The following is a 19,019-nucleotide window of genomic DNA, read 5'->3' as shown; positions in this document are numbered from 1 at the left end:
ATGATGGCTCTGCCAGGTTCTGATATGCCATTGCAAAGACCATATTCAAGGGATTGTTAAAGCTTTGCTCTGCCTTGCAAGGCGCTGTGTGACTCTATGCTGTGACCTGAGAAAAACTCTGTTTGGCGCCAAATACTTCCCCGCTAACAAAATTTAACAGACTTGTAAAACTAGTGTTTTATTGCCTTGAGGAAAACAGGGGGAAAAGTCATATTTTCTTGTGCTCCTCCAAAAGATAAAGTGAATCCTCCACTGAGGAATATTCTGCCCCATCCTCTTCTGTAGTGGGCATGGGTGCTGCGTTGCTGAGCAAGTGTGTCATTGCCCCGATTGGAAGCTTCCAGCTTGTGATTTTTAAAGCTAGTCTAGGACAGCAATCCCAGCCTGCCTTTAGTCAGTGGTGGAAAACAGGCAGCTCCAGAGAATAATTTGTCATCTGGCCATTTTTTAAAATTATTTTTGCTTCTGACTTAGCTATTTTTCTCCATTAGCTGGATTAGTTTATTATATCTTGATTAGACCATTTTCTCTCTCCAGTCTTTTGGGTATTTTGCATGATCTAAGTCTTCTTTTCCAGAGACCAGGATTCAGCCCAGCAATGAAGCCCACCTGAATAAAGGCAAGGTGCTGTCAGATCCAGTGCACTTCTTATAAAGTTTGCACATAAAACTATTGTTGAATAATATGCCCTGGAAGTTGACACTGGAACCCAGAATTTGTACTTGCTGATTATTTTCTCAGGAAGGAATGGTAGGAGTTTGGATGCAGGGATTTTGTAAGTGGCCCATTTTTTCTAAGTTGATTAAATGGTGCCTAAGCCCTATTGTTGACAGGGCTACCAGCCTTGCTGGGAGATTCAAAGAGGCATTTTCCTCCAAGCTGTCTGCATTTTTAAGTGATTAATCTTCTTAAAATCTTATGKGCCTCTGTTACAATTCATAAGAAATCAAGTCTGTAATACAGCTTTTTCTGATCCAGTTGTGGATGTATATTCAAAAGACTTTTTCTAAAATAAGATTTAGCTACAAATATCCACTTTTCTACAAATACCTTCTGACTGGTGCAATAAAAGTTGTAACTCCACCATCTAATCATTGACTTGGTCTTACAACAGGAGGACTGTGTGTCAAGACATGACTTCTCAAGGTCAGCCAACCTGCATTTCTGGAAATAAATTATATGGTGCTTACAAAAATGTTCCAGCTGCCCTTCAAGGTACCCAGGGCACCTTTATATTTGTTGAGGTCAGTACAGTGACTCCTAAGAAAATAGCAAAATATATTTATCTTCATTCACAACTGAATTCTGTTATTCCATCTGTTAGTTGTTCATTTTGTTAACCCCATTTGAATTACAAAAATAAGATCCTTATGAGCTTCTCTTGGGTCGTTGTTTGTAAAGTACTGTAAATAAGATTAATTTTTTAAAATCACAATTGAGTAAAATGTTTTGAAGGAATTTATGGGAATATTAGTATTTTTGTAAGAATAAAGTAAATAATAACTTTTATGTAGATTCATTTATTTATAGTCAAAAACTATTTTGCCAAACCTAAGAGCAGCTTCACTTCTGACTGCAGTGTTTGAGTGTGTTTATGACATGCAAAATATGTTAAAGGGGATAATGAACTATCTGGTCTCCCAATCTTATGGCACAAAAAAACCATTCAGAAATGAAAAGGATGTAACTTAACAGTTGGAGACATGAGAAATCCATCATTTGTATTCAGATTTCTTTCTGCAACCAGAAGAAAATGGTCACATTTCTCGCATTTTGTTTGAAATGGTACAAAATACAAATGTTTTGTAAACTCTGTGACCTGACAGCAGCTTAGCTTTTTGTAATGAATATAAATAATCTCTCACATTTCTGGGTTACTTATTCATTTTATACCACCTGAAAATAATTATAGAAGAAGCTGTTCTTAAAAGTATTTTTACTGTTATTGTAAGATTATGGAGCACTTTTTTCAGCATCTTGAAATTGCTTTGGACAGGACATTAGGCTTGACTTTACAGGAAGAGATCTAAAGCTGGATAACTTATACTATGCAAATGTAAAATTTATATTTATGACCAGAATAGTTTGAAGACTTTTAGTAAGAGTAGCATTTTATCAGGAAAATGGTAATTTTTGCACGTTAATAATGCCTTCCTACACATTTTGAAGCTGTGTCAGGGGAGGTTTAGGTTCGATATTAGGAAAAAATTCTTCACCCAGAGGGTGGTTGGGCACTGGAGCAGCCTCCCCAGGGAAGTGTTCACAGCACCAAACCTGACAGTGCTCAGGAAGTGTTTGGACAATGCTCTCAGGCACATGGTGTGACTATGCAGGGCCAGGATTTAAGCTCGATCATCTTTGTGGGTCCCTTCCAGCTTAGCTTGTTCTGATTCTGTGAGTCTGTGATTCTGTGACTCTGTGATTCTGTGATTGATTTGAGAGCAGTTCTCTTATCAGTTCACTGTTTCACTCATTCTTTTGGAGGTGTAGTAGTGATATTTGGCAGCTTGGTATCTTGTCATCTGGCTAAAGCAAACTTAAAAAAAATGTGTTTGGTAGAAGAGCAGGATTAATGCTGTTGTCTGCTGAAAAACAATTGCTCAGAAGCAGTGATTATGCAGAGTGCATAATTATACAGTGTATAATTATATATTAAAGACTGCATGTCTCGAGTTGTTTATTTCTGTTAAMTTTATTTTCATTACACAGAAGCAAATTCAAGCTAGAATTCTTTCAAAATATCAAATATCTAACAAAATAGTTTTTAATCATTGCTGAAGTATGGCTAAGATACAGATATATCATAAACCATTTGGTGAATATGCAGTGTAATACAATATTCATTTCTTCTATTTAACTCTGCACCGTGACCTCTGTGTAAGTAAGTGGCTGTCTCATGTCTGTGGAGGTTGCTTTGTACTAACCACTTCTGCAGCACTGTGTGTGCTTTTGAAGCCCAATTGTTTGAAATACCTTTTCCAAAACAAAATTAGAAGAAAGAGGCAWCTGACAAATCTTTTCCCCTAGAAAGGTTAGAAACATATATTCATTCAATTTTCTTAGCATGCCTTGTCTTGACTGGATTGTGCAAATGGCTCTTACCAACTCCAGAGTGGCAGTGTGACAAAACAATATACCTAGACCTAATCTTTTTTTCTTATTATGGAACAGTTATAGCTATTGTACAGTTAAGGTTGAAGTGTGCTTCCATTTACAACCRTGATCTACAACTCCCATCAACCACTTGTCCCCAAAACAAGTCATTCCCTTTGCAATTTCACATCTCATCTCATGCAGGGTTAAATGTTTCTATGGAGGCTAACTAAAGAATACAGAAAAGGACTTCTAAAGTTACAAAGGTTGATTCTCTGCTGCCATGAAATAGTTTTCAGTCATCATAAACAATGAATGTGTCACACAGTGTGTATGTGTATATTTTATTAATGGGATTACTAGCCCTGTCTATTGTCAGAATCCCTAATAAGTCTTGTCATAGGGCCCCATTTTCAGTTTCTTATAGCCATGATAGATGTTTACTGTCTTGAGATTTTATTTCAGCCTGGTGTTTGGGTTTATGCATAAAGGTATGTGTAAAATATCAGCCAGCTCAATGTAGTTACTGAGAAGCAAGAWAATTGCACAACAGATCAGTTCTTCCTTTCTGTTAACTCTATGTTTTGCCTATGAAATGAAATGTAAATGAGCTAAAAAAATTTCAGAGAGAGATCGCAACTACTGGTTTAGCAGAGGATGAAATTGTTTCTGGCTAACATCTTTCCAGTTGGCACGGGCAGACAATAAACATTGTGTCCCACTTGGTGAAGCTGAAGGCAGATTTCAAAAGGCCCAAATACATAGCTGAAGTTAAACTAGCTTCAATATATATCCAAAATGTTCAGAACTTTTCAGTAGTTTCCTGTTTAATCTCAAAATTTCATGGTATGGTAATAAGTTGCAGAAGGGTATATGTGCTATATGTGCTATTCCCTCTTTCCCTACAGTATGATCTAGCCTTGTTAAACTGCATTTTTCTATTATTTGATCAAATAATTCTTTTAATTTGATTAGGAACTAGTTGTGCTAATTCAAAAATGTAGTCCAATGTAAAAAAAATGGTCCTGGAAATTCTTGCTTCTCCTTATCAAATAATTTGCTTTTGAAGAATAATCTAGAGTTATATCTTGAATTTTAAAAATTCAATATCCATGTTAATAAGCTTTTACTTTTTTTTTTGTAATGCAAGGAACTAAATATGGAAGGGGTAGAAACATTTTAATTTTTGTCACATTAAAAAAAAAAAAATTAAAAAATGATAGACCTGTTCACTTGATCCTAGGTACCTTACAACATTTTTCACTTCCTTTTGTAATTCATTAGACAGACCCTATTGGCAGTCGAGAGGTGTTTCTTTGGTATAGGAGTTTCATCACGTAACTGACAGTTTTGCCCTGGAATAACCTTCTTTTATTTCACTGAGATATATCTGTAGAACAGGCTATCAGCTGTGACAAATTGGTGTTTTCTTCTGAAGCKCACTGACTTCCTTTGGATTAACTGTATGAGAACAGTAAAGCTCATTTTCAGTCCTGACTTAAACTCAGTGCAAAGGAGCTTTTGCACTTAACCCTCTGTGTCACCTATCTTATCAAGAACAACTTTTCCATGGTGAACATATGAATAAAACTCTCAATTTCATTCTTCAGAATCTATTCTATGTTGCATTAGCAGAGGTACCAACTTTCAGCTATTCAAGAAAGATGAAATATCTACAATCATCATACTTTTAGTAACACATGTAGTTCTTTTGCATTAAAGACTCACATAAACTGCATGTTATCTCGTAGTACTCATGAAAACAAATAGCAGAAGCTATGTCTTGTGTTGTGCTTGGAATGGGTATGTCACGAAAATCATCTTTACCATGTCACAATAAATATACCAAATAGGGTCTTTTATAAAGTTCGATTTATGGTTATGCTGTGGAAGTCTAATTACTGTAATTGATAATAGCTGCTGTTTATTGCATGTCTTAGGGCAGCTGTAAAATGTGTAGTGCTTGAATTTTGGTTGGTCATATTAATTATTAAGTAGAGTTCCTCACTGGTTCCTTTGCACTGTTTGGTTTTAAAATAGATGGTGTGAAAGAAGATGGTTTTATCTGGACTGAGATAAAATTGAGGGTTACAACTTTTTTAAAAACCATAAGGTGTAACAGACTGTGTGATCTTGGGATGAGACCTCTCTCAAATAAATGTCAAACTGTATTTCCTTGCCTGAAAAATCAAGAGACTTGGCTTTTTTTTTCATTAAATTTACTATTCATGTACMTTAGAGTGGTGTGGTATACCTTTAATTTTTTTTCTTAATTTTTAACTCTTTACATTTATTTAACTAAGTTGTATCTTAGGAAATGTTTTACCATGAAAATTTCTTGTTCCACTGTTAAGCCAACCAGAGARGATATAATAAAAGATACATGGGAGTATGGCTCTTGATTTCTTTCAGTGCATTCAGAGATCAATGTATTTTCCTCAAGATTTAAACATTTAAATTACTTCAGTATTTTCTTATAAATTGTAATTTTGGATGATTTACTGTCCTTGTTACAATATCATTTTAATTGCTATTTGTAGCAGATAGTCCAAAGTGAAGCCGGTTGGTGTCTGACAGTGAAATCCAAACATTCAGCAATAGCCTTAATATTTGTTTGACAGCTTCTTCAGATAATCTATACGTTTCCTTTCCCAACAAGCATAACTTTAATGTTAGGGCCCCAAAGCCTCCTGGGCAGAGGATTAATTTCCAATAGTGTAACAAAACCCCTACTTTTGTGAAGGAGGACTATGCAGCTCTTTTGTTAACTGTGAAATTTTTACTGCAGTGTCTGTCTGCAGCAGTGTACTTGCAAAACTGCTCTGCAGTGAAGGTGCAATCCTCTCCTTAGAGTATAGATTTGAAGGATTTGAAGGCTTTCTTTCTGACTCCAGGATCTGATGAAGGGGAATTTTTAAAATATCTTTCTAAAATATAACTCACAGTGCTTGTTTTTTTTTCACTAGTTGAGGAACCTCTTGTGGTCTTCGRGAAGACATTTTATTGAAGGGGGGCTGAAAAAGAAGGGGCTGATGTAGAACCATTGAAGAATGACATAAATGCAGCTGGTTCCCTTTTTGTGCGGAGAGAACATCTAGTGACTTTCTGTTCTGGTCTCTTCTGCAAAAAATTGAACATTTCCCAGTGGGATCTGGCTCAAGATTTGTGTTTGTAATGATTTGAGGTTTTTTACTGCTTTGGTTTTTAGACAAGTTTATTTCAGTAGTGTTTTGGAAAGGAAAAATACAGATAAGGCTGGTTTTGGTATAGAGAAGACTGTAGTCCCTGACCTTTCATTAATTTGAGACCTCTCCAAATGAATATCTTGATGAGTTTACAGAGGAAAGTAGTTTAGAGGGTAAAGCATAAATTAAAGGATATTCCTATAGGTTTAGGGTTTTTTTTTCCATATCTGTAAGCTGGAGACAACATATGAACTGACCTAATTTTAACAGATTCTTAAGTTCCTGAAAGCATAAAATAGAGAGAATATAAACATATAGACATATATATACGTAAGTACATATGTRTATATGTATATAGAAGATGTTTGAAAATCTGTGAATATGGATTAATTATCTCAGTTCTTATTTAGGTGTATAAACCATACCTTTTTTCTATGGCTCTATTTTGCTGCAGCATAGAAGTTTTTCATACAAATCTAACAAAAAGTACTTTTAAATTCTTTCATTCAGCAGAGTTCAGCTACCCAGTGCCAGAGGAGGTTGGCCCCCAAATGTGATCCCAAAATAATGAGGGCTAGATTTAGTTGCCCTTCTGCTTTTTTTTCTCTTTTCTCCCATGAACAAGAAGAAATKTTAATGCTGATTTAACATTTCCAAGCTTAAAAAATAAAAGACAACTTCTATTAGTCAGCTTCATAATGTCATGCATAAGAATGCCATGGAGATTACTGCTTGATCCATCTCTGGAACTGCCACGCTCATGGAACATGCAAATGCTCTGATGAAGAGGAACATAGTGCCACAAATGGATTTAAAAGATACTCTCCAAAGGTCTCCTGTCTTTTGGTCCTTGAATATTTTTGTTTGACAAAAACACTGACAACAAAAAGTCAGCTCCCCAGCTGGGACAAGTCAACTAACAGCAATAGACAAAGCCATAGTAACAAATTAAGAAGACTATGAAAAACATAATCAGAATTTTCCTAATATACTTAGTTAAATTATATGAAATAACATTATGTWGGAATGAGTTTGTAAAATGACTGTATATGGCTTAGAAAAGATAACATCAGGGATGAGATTATTTCAAAAGCATAGTTACCTAATAATATTATTTTCATGTAATTTTCCCATGTCTTCTTTCCCATTAATCCATGTCTTCTGTGCTGTGTAATATGGGGTTTAAATGGATGGATGTGAAAATGAAGTCTTTGAAACAAAAAATTCAGCATACTACAACTTCATTTTTTTACTGTTTTAAAAAAACTGGGTGGTATTAATCTGGGAAAAAAGTGTGCAAATTGCCTGGTTTGTGATAACATTCAAAGCAAAGTAAGTATGAGCTTCATATCTGAAAACCTGGGCATTTTTTAGTTTTCTTTTGTTGTGTCTACATTCTGTTTTTAAGAATATTTATATCACACCTCAGCTTGATCAAGTAAAAGCCAATTGTAAAAAAGTATATTTCTGCATTCACCATTTAAAGGTAATGCAATAACAGTGGTATCACGTTCACTAGCATACATAGATACACCACTGAAATGAACTTATTTTCTCTAGGGCTTCTTCATCTTCCCTTTAAAAATTGCATCAATTTATGCTAATATGWATCCTATCCTATCTATCTTAATGTCTTCCAGGACATTATCCTAATAAATATCTCCTAAATATTCAAGGGAGTTATTTATATATAAAAGCCATTTATTTATATGTAAATTTTGATTAACTGGTTTGGGAACGCTGATATCTCTCCAAACACTATTAAAAGTTGTGGAACTAAATTGAAAAGTGTCACTTCTGCAAACACTGTTGCACCATGGCATGCACAAAACAGCTGAGCTTGCTGGGGGTCCCGGGGTGAAAGGGAGAAAAGGTGCCCTGGCTGCTCTTTCCATGAGCCTGCAGAGCCATTTGCTTTTGACATGACCTAAAGAACCAGAGAGGAACAAACTGGGAGCTGGAAAAGCTGTTAGTTAATATTGAGCTCTTGCATGGCCACCCCTGCCAGCAGCACAAAAGTGACTGTTGCCACAGCTGAGGTTTGAAAATGCAAATTGTTTTGAGTGCAAGCTATAATTATTATTTATATTGAGAAGTAAGAGTGCTTTACTGTGACACATTCAATTTGATGTGACATTCTAGTTCTGGAATTACACTGTAATATTTTATTTTTTTTTAATTAGCCAGTAATAATATTTAAAAAATATTATACACAGAATATGAAGAGCAAGAGCTTTAATTGTTTTTTTGCAAGGCATACAAGTTATTTGATGTTCCTTGGCTTTGATTGGATGGCTGTTCCTTGAGCTTATCAAAGCCATCCAATCAAAGCCAAAGCCATCTTATCAAAGCACAAGGTCTTTAACAAATAAATAAAGAGATGGTGCATGATTTGGACTATGCAGAGAATGAGGAGTGCTTACAKGAGGTGTATTCTTGATTGTCCAGGGCTACTGAAAATATAAAATGTGTTAGAAGACGTGGGCTTTAAATAAAAATTTGAAACTATTGTGTTTTGAATCAAAAGGAAATACTTTGATTTTGAATGTTTTAAACTTAAGAATTTTTTAAAATTGAAATAGTCTTAAAAAATTACAAATTGAAGCAGATATTTGTTTAAAATATTTTGATTTATTCAAGGTGAATTCATTAATTGTTTGGGTTTTTGCTTATGAAGTACTCTGCAAAAAAACCCAAACAACCTTCTATGAGGTTTCTTGGATCTGCAGTTATGCTACAGCGCATTTTTTATCCTGTGTACGGCACATATAGCTGTCACATTCCAAAGCTCATGGTAAGAATAGACCCAGTCAAAATAAAGTGATGTGGCTTTTATAGCTGCCATTAATTTTTGTGAACTCCTTTTGCAGCTGGATGGCCAAATATTTATTTCTGTGATGACACGTGCAGACAATCTTAATAAGCAGACCAGTGCAGGATACTAAAGGATGTGTGAAAATTTGTTCTTCAGCCTAGGTTGTGTTATTACCTTGGTTTTTACAACTCCCAAGGGTCCTTAAGGTGGGAGAATAGATTGTTTAGTAACACACTAACAGGATTTGAAGTGTTTCACCTCTAGGACATTGATTTATGTCCCAGGCTAGGTTGGCACTGTCTGAGTGTAGTTATCACCTGAGAGCTTTTGTTTGGCCTATGTGAAATGAAAGGCTTAAATTCATAGTGGACAGATSCAAATCACAAAATTACCATCTTGTTTTGTACTAATTATGGCCTTTCAAGTTTCARTAAAGAGACAAGGATTAAATAGACATTAAAACTCCCCTCATATCCCTGGTGAGTAATCTTCTTTGTTAAGGCACTTTGTCAGGTTATTCTTGACAGTCAGATGCTGCTGTCACCATGCCAAATACCCGTTTAATCAGTAAAGAAAAAGCCTTCAAGAATAGAGAAACTCCAACACTAACTTAAAAAAGCCGTAGAAAAGGTTCAGGGTGAGAATTTCTACTGTTTAGAAAACTGTTATTCCTCAAAGACTCGGGGTCTGGAAATCTTGAACTCACAGTCATCTCAAATCATCTGGTTGATTATCATGTGTCTGATTTTAGYGAAGAAACAGTGAAAAGCTGCATGCATGAATCACGTTTCTATTTTTATGTCTGCTGCACTACAGACTGATGCAAAATAGAACATTTGCTGGATAGAAGCAATTCAGGCTGAAAAATGGGGTAAGTTCTACTCCTAATTGGCCAAGCATGATATTAAATACAAGAATAGTACCTGTCCCCTGAAGAAGTGCTTGAGCCCTATATCAGCTAGTTCATAACTTAGTGGAAGGAGTATTAAAACTTTATTTGCTGTAGATGAATATGGTTGGGTAGAAATTTGAGGTTAGATTTTATTTAGTTGTATTTTTTTCCCCAGCAGTGTGGTCAAACAGTGCAACGGGTACCTGAGCAATGGGTGTTTTAAAATGTCAGGATGTTCCTGAACAAAAGGATAATGATCCTTAAAGCTCAGCTGCTACAGGAGTAGGAAGCACTCAGATGCCCAGGATGTGCAGCTTGAGGATATCCAAAAGGGAATTTCTCCATGGGAGAGCATAGTTCAGAGCTTGTATCTGAGCGCTTACGAATGACCAACCTGTCTTCCAGGGACAAGCATGAGTCAGGAAGATCCTTTGAAATAAATCAAGTCAGAGAGGAGACTCGTTGACTTTGGATTCCTAAGGCATCAACTAACAAACCCAGAAGACTCTACAGAATTGAAAATTTATATATATATATTTTTTTAGTTTTAAATTTCAAATCTTTATTTATTTAACTATATWTTTTTTAAGATCCTGCCTGCTCTAGTCCTTCCTTAATACTTGCTTGCTGGTAAAATTACATGCCAGCCTATGTGCCTGCAGCCATGTAACTGCACAGTGCCCTTCACTGTTTGTAGAAAATTAGTAAGACTCAGTGTGAGATTCCATGGAAGAAGAAGGTGGTTTTATTTTAAACAACAATGACTTCATTCATGGAATCACAGGATGTTTTGCATTAGAAGGGATCTTCAATAAGTTGTTTCAGTTCAGGGCACATATATTTTGTCAGGCAAAAAGGCAAAATAGAGTAAAAGATTGGAAAATGCAGAGTTCTGAGAGGTCTAACTCGAAATTTTATGTGGGCCTGCTGCATGTGGAGAGGAATTCTTTCACTGTGAGAAAGAGTGGTGAGTATTTACTGAGCACATGTCTGGGTCAAAAAACTTAGCACTCTTCAAGGTGAATTGGTTACATATTTGGGACTTGACAGACTTTCAGTAGACATCAGTGACATTTTGTCAGTAGAATGGGAACAAGATAGCAATAATATTTTGCATTAAACCAGTACGAAGACCTTCTCCCCAGACTTCCAAAATCCTGGATTTTTTACGGCGATTTCTCTAGTTGATTCATTCTACCAAATAAATCACCTCTTCTAGATGCAGCTACACTGTATTTGCATCACCATCTTTTTTTCATTATGTAAGCTACTAAATTGATGATTGGTGCTTTGAAAGTAATTGTTTATTACCTCGTTTCTGTATTTTTTCTTCATCTTTTTGATTTGCCAAGTCAACAAATTGCCTCATTTTTATGAAAGCCAGCTTTTAGCATAGGCTGGTTTGTTGGTATCATTAAATAAAAGACATTAAATGATGACTGCAGTTGCTGGGAGTTATGCAGCGTAGTTTCAACCTTTAGTGAGTAAAACTTACACATATKCAGAATTTTGCCATTGAAATCTGTTACTAGCTTTGTCAGCTGGCACAGCAACAATATAGAAAGAAAATCAACGAATTCTTTTGGAGTAGTGCGGTGGTAAAGTACATGGAATCTTTTAGAGAAAAAGAAAGGACACAAGGAAATGTGCCGTGGTTTGTGTTGCCCTGGGTTTTCTTTTCCTTTCTGGTTGCTTYCCAGTTCAGTGTTGAATGCTCAAGTGGTTCTTCATTGAAAAATGCCTTCAGGATCTTTTTGGCTGTACAGATTGTATAGATCTAAATGGATTTTTCCCCCACAGATTTCCTTTTCTATAGGAGCTTTTCTCTTCCCATCCTCCCCTACCAAGACATCTCTTTTTAGAGGCAATGGAGGAGGTGGCAAGGCCAAGTGGGGCCAGAGAAAATGGTTGCTGCAGCAACAAAATAAATTTGTCCAGGCAGCTGTAGCTGCTGTAAATTGTGTTTCAGAGGCAGCTGGGCTGGGTGAGCTCCTCAGGGCGCTGTTTTGCAGAGGYGGGAGGCAGCTCCTCGGGCTCAGTGCTGCTGCCACCCTCGCAGTTGTCTCCTTACGGGGCTGTGTCCTTGCTGCCACCACGGTCTGGGCTGCCCTGGAATGTGCTTGGAGGGAGCAGTGGACTAAAAAAGGGAAGGGTCAGGGCTGYGTTGCTGTGGATAAATAAAAGCAGGAGGATTCTGCTGCCTGTCTGCTGCTTGCTGAGCAGACAGAAGCTGTTCTGTGTGTGGATGTGAAGCGTGTAACACTAGGTCTGAGCCAAAATGTTCCCTTTCTTCACAGGGCAAGTTAGGAGATTTGTCACTAGAAAAACTCCAGCCACAGCTTCTGGCTGTTGAGCTAGTGCAGGGTATATGCAGGGCCAGCTCTTGCCTGTTTGCAAAGCAGGTGTTTTCTTTACTAAGCTTATTGAAGGCAGGCTTTCCTATTTTTCAGGCAGAGAAAAAACCTTAATCTCCTCCTGGAGTTGTTGTCAGAGCATTTCTTGATTACACAGAGGTACCTTAGAATACTGTTAATCATGTTCAGCTCTCAGGATGGGCTCTGTGCTGCTTTTGTCAGATTAAGGGCTAACAAGATGATTGCTTTTTCCCTGAGCAGCTCATTGGACTTTTCTCATTGAGACTGCCACTGCCACTTCACTTGATATCCTTAAGCAAGCCTTTGAGTTGCTGTCTGTACTCATCTTTGGGCCAGCAGGGGCGTAGGGATGGCAACTGGACCTGGTTCTGTGGCTGCTGCTGCTGCTGTGACTGCAGTAGAGCCAGTGATACTGTGACAGGCACAGYGGCTGCTCCTCCTGCTCTGGCCCTGCTGAAAAGGAGAGGTTTTGTTGGGGGACAGCTGCTGTAAGACCTTCAGTTTCTTCTCTTGCTGGCAGTCTTAGTTATTTGTTTTAGTAAAGTGAATTAATTCAAGGAGGAGGAATACCACCACTGCTCCTGAGAAAGAATCCCCAGCTCTGGGGTTATTCCTGKCTGGGAAGCAGCTCTCTGGGGCTCTGGTGAGCAGCTGAGCACAGGCAGCCCTCTGCCCTGGTGGCAAGGATGGCCACTGACATGCTGAGCTGCACAGAGGCCTGTGTGGTAGACTGAAAGAAGGGATCATCCTCCCTTACACAGAACTCATTAGACCTTGTCTCACTGTGTTCACTTTTGGCCCCCCAATAGAAAGGCACAGAYTGCAGCATGTGCAGCAGAGGGCTCGAGATTTGAGCATTTGCCCTGCAAGGATATTCCTCACTGCCTGCTGGGGACCTAACTAGAGTTTATTGATACCTGTGGGGTGGTTAATGAGGAGATGGAGACAGGTTCTTTGGGAGACTGAGAAGTGATGAGTGTAAGCTAAAAGAGGAGAGGCACAGACTGAACATAAGGAAAACTTTTTTTTTTCAGCATGAGACTGTCCAGTTGTGCTCTCCGTCCTTGGGGGTTTATAAGACTCGATAGGATAAAGCCCTGAGCATCCTGGTCTGAGCTCCAAGGCGATCCTGCTTGAGCAGGTGGCTGCASTAGAGACCTCCTGCCTCCCAGTGTCCCTTCCAGCCTTACCTGACTAAAATAACCTTTCCTTTGCTGGTGGAAAAGAAGGAAACAAAGGAAGATGAAGACAGAAACTCTCCTTGTATATCCCATTTTTTGTGAAGACGACCAATTATGGCTTTGACATAGTACTGCTATTGCTTCTGGCTTGTCGTATTCTGCTGGTCTGCCAGGCCAATGCATTCCTGAGGGATTAACCCTGTGACTGGCTTTGTGAAAGTCTATTCCTCAGAGGATTATTGACAATCCAGAGGAAACCAGGCACTAATGGACTAATATAAAACATGACGTGATTTTTTTTCTTGTATCCTGTATCAGTRTTGCAACACTTGGGTCAAACAGCCTGCTGGGAGAGGCTGTTTGCTCCCATGCCTGGGCCTGACAGTCTCTGTGGCTTTCTTTAACCAAAGAATATGGTGGGTTTTCTGTGCAAGAATTTGCCTMCAAGTGGGACTATACTTTTGTTCTGTTATTTCATTACCTGACTTGTCTTGTATTTTATTCATCGTAAGAAACATTTTTGTTCTCCAATATGTTCTTTTGCATGCCTCCTTTTACCTGATCAAATACTTCTTAGCAGTTCCTTTAATGCTTATGGGTCATGGAACATTAGGCAACAAATAAGAGCTGTATCTAATAGTGCAGAATGAASGGTCCTCCTGCTGCAAGTCCTCACTTATCACTGTCATAAAAGAAGGAAAACAATATAGCACGGTGGGCACTGGTTTCTGCTGCTTAAAGACATCAGTAAGGCACTTGAAGAGATCCTTGCAGCTGTGTCACTGGTGTTATGGGCTATGGAAACAACTCCAGCTCTTTCTGCAGGGGAATGTAAGTACAAGGCTTTGGTGCCTGTATCCTTATGAAACCTCAGCTGCTATTGCTAAAGGCCAGGATAAAAAACCAAGAGGCTGGGAAAGTAGGTGGCTTTATTTTTTATTACATAGAATTTGTTTGCTCAGAAATATTTTATTAAAAGAGGAGCTCATCACATGTAGATTGCAGTCCTGAAATTCAGAATATAAAGTAATAGGTTACATTTATTTGAGGGCTTTTRATTTTGTAACATTTTTCAATAATCCTAGGAAACAGGTTATGCYGTCACATGGATTTGCATTATAGGATACAGAGTTTATTTGCTCATGTTCCACATGTCTATCCTGTAGAAAGCATTCTCTAATTTTACCAGTCAACATACAGAGCAGAGGGGAAAACCAAAGTTATAATCATAAGCTTCCATCTCAGTGYTCATTGAACCTAATGTAGAGATTGATGCAATTTTTGAGTGATTGGTTGACCAGATTAACTCACGAGCAACCAGCAATATCTGCTATGTACTGTAGCTGTGTTTCTTTCAGATTGCTTTCACAGTGTTTGAGATAACTTAATTTGAAAAAGGCTTTGTCAATGCACATCATGTTAAGTGAAAGTGGCTCTGCACACTTACTATTTTTTATTGAATKTAAGTAAATTTTATTTATATGAAAGGTTGGATGATTTTGTAGATGTCTATGTTGGTGAATTTTTAATGTCTCCCTTCAATTAAAGACGAACTAGTCTGTTCCTTAAATGTGAGAAAACCTAGGATTCATTATTTAAATCAWCACTGATAAGCCCTTATCTCAGCAAAAATGCTATTTTTAATTAAAGGAGATTTCAGCAATGAAGGGGTTTGTTGGAATCACTGCTTGCTTAGTCAGGAGGATTTTCACTGTTATTTATTGTGCTTTTGTAGGCACATATTCACACACACTCAATTTATATATTCTGTCCAGACTTGCTTTGCAAGATGTTATAATCTGAAGAGATGATATTGGTTTCTTCAGTCATACTGAATTGTCTATATTTGAAGCTGATCCCTTTGTAGGATTTAGGTTACAGAGCTAAGTTTTAATTTATGTCTCAGTTCTCCAAAGTACCAGTGTTAATCTGTCAAGCTTTCACCAAATTTGGGGTATGAACTATAATAAAGAATGAACCTTTTACTACTTCTCAGAATTTCTTTAAGTATAGAGCTCACAGTTTTTAGTGTCAGAGGTAAGGTTTGAAAATGTTGGACTATTTGAACATGACCTGATCTTGSTAGAATTATGCAATCAGAAGCCTATTGTAAGATCCACATTGTGTACTAATGCAGTTAGTACACAATGCAATTTAAATAGAAAGTTTTTAGAACAACCAAACGCAAAAAAAAAAAAACTTAAGAACTTTTTTATCAAAACAGCATCAATAATGTATAAGAGCCAATAGATCAGAGTAATTTTTGTTTAAACAATGTTTATTTGGAAAACATTGACAGGACTGAACCTAAACTGCTTGTGGGAGATTCTTTCTGAATTATTTCCTGGCTAAAATAGTTTTGAAAAAGTTTTAAAATTGTGGAAACAAACCACTTTGCCATTTTCCAAATAAAGATTTTAAATTTTTTGTAATTGAAATAATTGTTTTGAAACATACATTTGTTTTATCATGATATCAGCAATGGAATGGGAGTTTTGAAAACTAAATATCTTCTTTTGACATTTTCAAGTCGCAAATGATAGGAGAATTTGGCCTTTGCTTTCCTCTCAATGGGAAAGAAAAGCAGTTGAATTCATGAATCTGTGTGCTGGGAACTTACTTTTCCATTGGGATCTGTTACAGTACATGAAAAGGGTCAGCATGTAGCTGCCTTAAGGAATCCACTGAGGAGATGAGTAAGAGCAGTGCTTGAGGCGTATCGGTCAGGAGAAATGACCTTCCCAAACTGCTTGACCTTCCCTATGTTAATGTTCTGAAATTATCTCTTGAGCAAGCAGAAAGTGAATAGGCAACTGATGATGGGTAAGAGCCAAGGGAAAGAAAAGGAAAGGTTTAGAGGGTCAAGGGCTCAAAAATGGATTGAGTGGGCTCAGGAAAACGGCCTGGAGCAGAGCATGTCTGAGAGARCCCATTGCTCTCAGAAACATCTGCTGGTGGTTTGCTCAGAGAGGTGAGCCAATGGAGGATTCTTGCCATTGTTCTCTTCCTTCTGGTGGTGTTGATGCCCAGCAAGGCAGAGCCAGGAGTGCAAGGTGGGGCAATGAGATTGTGGGGACTCAGAGAGAACATCAGCATGAGAAGTTGGAGGATCTGAAAAGGGAATGGTGACCTGGAGCTCTTGAAATGCACATGATCATGTCACTAGTGGAAGCACATGAATCAGGAATCCATGAACTGCTTCACAAAGAGCATCTGTGCCCACTGCCTTCAGAAGATTTGCCAGATGATGTCCTGGCATGCTGTGGGAAGTAGTGTGACCAGAGACTAGTGCTTCCAGGGAGTTACAAGTACTCTGCTAATAGAGGGGAAAACAAAATACCAACTTGTGATAAATAGATGTAGGTAGGGAGATAGGAAGGGACAAACGGAAACACAGAAACATAGGAATCACCAAGCTAGAGGATATGCCAGGAGACAAATGTATTGCGCATRCAAGTAAGGAACATAAAGAAGGGGAGGACACTGTAGCAGTGAAGAGAGAAGAGAAATGAAAAATATAGGTATTGAAGGTAGGGTAGAACTCTCTACTTACTACTCACTTTAGTACAGAATAATAGAGAATAAGAACGAAAAGAAGCCTACTAATCCAAACCCCAGCTCCAGTGCAAGGTCACTACTTATTGCCTCAGGGATCTTTCTCCTTGGAGAAGCATGGAATAACTACCTTCAGACACTGTTTTTTTCTTCTCTTGCAGCAGCCTCCCAAATTATCTCTCCAAGTGAAAGTGAAATTAAATCAAGCAGACATAAAATTCCTTCACTGAAAATCTTGAGAAAAAAAATACATGTTCAATATAGTACCTAGAGAATTTAAGCTGTGTAAGTGATTTGAGTGAATAACTGAGAGAGCAGAGGATTATAATACCACGATGTAAGTGTAAGTGCCTAAACTATTTAGAATGGTTTCTGCTTGGGCAGAGTATTAYTGTTCATTGCAAGAGAAGACCTTTTTCTTTCTTCTCTTTATTTTCTTTTGAGTATTTCCGCTTTCTAGATTTGATGTTAGTCATATAAATCAATACAGCCTTTAAAAGAAACAGGAAGTATCAAGTTGCATTGTTATATATGCCAGAGAGATGGATCGATGGTTATTACGATTTCCAGATTAATTTTCATTCTTCCGCTGACATGGTCTTTGGAGGAACAGCAGATTAGCCCTTGATTACTAGCGGGCGAACAATTCACAGTGAATAATTTATTTGGCTAATGACTTATGACTTAGAATAATTTATTTCCCTAAATGAATTCATTGGATGTTGTATGGGGCTTTTAGGTGAACAGTTTTCACTCTATAGATTATTCATAACTGGTTATGCAATTTCCATAATTACMTAAATTTGTATACTGAAAACAAGATAACAGATCTCAGTCTCTTTAAAATGCCACTGGATGCCCTGCTATGGTAGAGGTTTAGCAAAACAGGAGATCTTCAAGAATCAACAGAAATTCTGCAATTTGGAGCTAAATTACACACTTTTAATTGACTTCTTGCTATTCCAGGTATGTATTTTTGCTAGCAAACATTGTTTTCCTTCAGCTTGTGTCTATTCAATATGGACAAATGGCTATTGCAACTCTGAAAGTGTGTGATGCATTTGCTGTTCAGCTGCAGATGCTTCAAGTACAATGTCTGATGCAGAATTGAACAGCTTTTTCAGTAGTTTTGGCAGTTGCTTCTGGTGGGTGAAGGAGCAGGAGAGTGTTGGAGGGCATGGACAGCACGTGGAAGAGKAGCACACAGAACAATATCTGAAACACTGTCGGTTATATGACTTTTGTTAAAGACAAAAATGTATGGAGGCAAGCCCAGACTGATGATGGACARTAATGGTCTAGATTTGGAATGATTAGCAGTCTACAAATTCTACTCTGAGATTTATGTTTCTCATAATGAAGTGAGATTCCACTACAAGTGTCCTTAAACTACTCAGCAGTGTGTGCTACACTGTCCAGAATTGCTACCATCTCTAGGTAGCAATTAAAGTACAGATAGATAGACTATTTAAACTCTTGGAATGGATATATGCATACTGATAGAGAACCCAGTAATCAGCCACTGGCTCAGAAATTTTGAGATTTGAGAATTGTGGGAGTGCAGAATTATAGTAGGTGCTGATAAAATTTACATTTATCTTTGCTTCCACCCTAGACATCTGAGTTTGTTAACACAAAGAAATATTTTTCTATTGAACTACAAAGTTAGGCTGGTCACAGCAGAAGACTGAAGGATCTGAATTTTTTTTCTTCCTTTGTTGTTGTTTGTTGGTTTTTTCTCTTTTTTTATTGTTTTTAAAGGAATTCAGTTCTTTGCTTGGTGGATATTAAAGTCTTGTGATTACTGCTGCCATCCTGAAAAAATCAGTTGACCTTTCACATTCTTAAAGAGGGGCTTTCTTGTTACAGTGATTGAGGAAGAGTTGTTTAGCTGTTACCTGTATTTGGGGCAACTGTGGCCTT

General features: G+C 37.6%; 1 protein-coding gene across 4 annotated transcripts in view; it reads left to right on the top strand.

Moving 5' to 3' along the window:
• The window catches only part of TAFA2 (TAFA chemokine like family member 2), a 181,754-nt gene that overhangs the window by 81,222 nt on the left and 81,513 nt on the right, over positions 1-19,019 (top strand). The window contains exon 1 of one of the 4 annotated variants that reach the window (XR_008966055.1): positions 10,832-10,952. The exons of the other annotated variants lie outside the window; for them this stretch is intronic. The gene's annotated coding sequence lies outside the window, so the exon portion shown is untranslated. Of the gene's footprint in view, positions 1-10,831; positions 10,953-19,019 lie in introns of those variants that run through there. 4 annotated transcript variants of the gene reach the window in all.

This window comes from Malurus melanocephalus, unplaced genomic scaffold (assembly GCF_030028575.1).
Source record: "Malurus melanocephalus ecotype Western Australia unplaced genomic scaffold, MMel_1.1 scaffold_10, whole genome shotgun sequence".
Taxonomy (NCBI): Eukaryota; Metazoa; Chordata; class Aves; order Passeriformes; family Maluridae; genus Malurus; species Malurus melanocephalus.
The sequence above is the reverse complement of the archived record's forward strand: the minus strand, read 5'-3'. Positions and strand labels throughout refer to the sequence as shown.